Below are 2,234 nucleotides of genomic sequence, written 5' to 3'. Positions count from 1 at the left end.
TATAATTTTTCACTTAACATTTAACAAATGTATTTCCATGCATTATGATTCTAAAACATAATTTATGTTTACCTCCTAGTAGTTAATCTCAGGAACACACCATACATTATTTAGTCAATTATATTTTGGTTTCTTTGTTCTTCCCTAATTCTATTGAATTTATTGGAGGAGGAAGCAAGGGAAATGAAAAGAGTAATAAAAGATGACATCATTCGGATATTAGTTTATTGGCAAGATTCGAGGAGTAGGCCTATCCATTGCTACCAAAGGAAACACATGGGCTGAGAAAGAAAACACCCATGTACCATCTCAGCTTCACAAATAACTGGGTGTGACCTTGAAATCAATCTCTACAATGCCTAGTGTCCTTATTTATAAAATGGACTAAAAGGCACTGGATAATTTATTCAACAGTGTCCATTCCTAAAATTTCTTGCAGCATATTTTGTAAAAAGACAATTTCTTAGAAAATTTGATATAAAAGATATGGCCAAGTATGCTTAATGTAATACAGAGGCTGCAGAAAATGGATAACAGATAACACTTCGTCTGGGCTGTATACCCAAAAGTTTCTGATCATGTGGCACTACTGGAACACATTTTCTGAAATTATATGAAAATCTAACAGTTGGATACAAAGGGAACATCGTTTTAATGGAGAAAGACTACTGTATGAATGTTGCAAGGACACTGTGTTCATCTGAACACAAGGAGAGACCGTCTAACAATTGAGCGGGCTTCCTAGAAAAATTGCTGAGTTCTTAGATGTGGAAAATGTTGTTGCATTGGTGGATGCAGAACCGTCAAGGATATTACAAAGCTATTCCTGCACTCAGTTACAATTCAAATTGAATGGTCACCAAGGTCACTTTCAATTTTAAAAGGCTAGAAATTTTTTCTGTAATCTTATTTATGACACCATCCTTTGGACTCTTGTCCTTAAGCAGCATTCCTATTTCTGAGTTCTCTGCTGTCTCACTGATTTCTTAACTGAAGAATCAATTCCACCACAAAAAAATAAAAGGCATCGATTTAGAGGATGAGTTCTTCAGCTTGTTTGTATGCATAGATGGGTACCTTTCTAAGCATCTAATGAAAAATTGGTCCTTTTGCTCTTAAAAAAGTGCATAAAACATCTCTCCAAATTCCATCTTCTCTATGAAGTCACTCCAAAGAGAAGGGAAACTTTGAAAAGCCGATCTCCAATTCACAAACTTCTGAATTTGTCCTCAAGATTTCTTCATATTTTTTTCTACAACATAACTTGTGAATGCTCCAATAAATAAAAAATAAATAAATAAAAATTATATACACGGATACTAATGTTTGAAATTGATCTGATCTGAAGGAAAGAGTTCCTCACCTTCACACTTTAAGGTGCTCAGGGAGACATTGTGGGTGGGTTTTTTCACCCCCTCTATGGTGAAGGAGACTCATTGTTTTCCACATGGTCTATAGTGTGTTTACCTGTTTTCTACCTAGCTCTCTTTCTTGGGCAAAACTACCTGACATGTTTGTTTCTTGAATTCCGCTCAGGAAAATGAATCTAAACTACATAGCTTGAAACAGTTCCAATGGTAGGGAAACTTGGGCGAGGGGCTTAAAACCAACATTAAGAACTTTCTGTTCTTAAGCCTCAAGAGTAGAGGAAGTAACCACATTTGCCTGTAGATCTTCACTTTGAGAAAATACACACACACACACACACACACGCACACGCACACACAGACACTCTAAAGCACAAGACACTTCTATTGGCAAATGCCTCCTCTCTAACATCCAAAGGAAGGAAGGCATCCTGAAAGTCCCAACGCAGCACAGAGGATAAAGGGGGTCTCTGGCAGCCCCCAGCTGCAGTAGACTGGTGGAATGGTATTGAAAGAAAATCCCTTGCATGCATTGTGGGATGTTAAAATTGCAGCATCATCCTCTACTGCTCCTTTTCTTTGGCCAAAAGGCAAAATTCGAGGGCACAAGGAAACTGGTGGGGCAAGAAGGCTGCCTCCTCAAGCCCTGGAGCTCCCTCCCTCCACGCCCCACTCCTGCTTAGATTCTAATTGCCCCTATTCCAATGGGCCAGCAGCACCTTCATCCATTTCCTCTTCCATTCACTCCAGCGGAGAAGGGAGAGGGAAAACAAAACTCTAAAAATAACTGTCAGCATCTTAAAAAAAGAAAAGCTTAGCTGCCCCCCTTCCCCATCTACTCCCGCCCTTCTCTTCTCCCTCCCCCTG

Source organism: Marmota marmota, unplaced genomic scaffold, assembly GCF_001458135.2.
Source record: "Marmota marmota marmota unplaced genomic scaffold, marMar, whole genome shotgun sequence".
NCBI lineage: Eukaryota > Metazoa > Chordata > Mammalia > Rodentia > Sciuridae > Marmota > Marmota marmota.
This window is presented reverse-complemented; position numbering follows the sequence as displayed.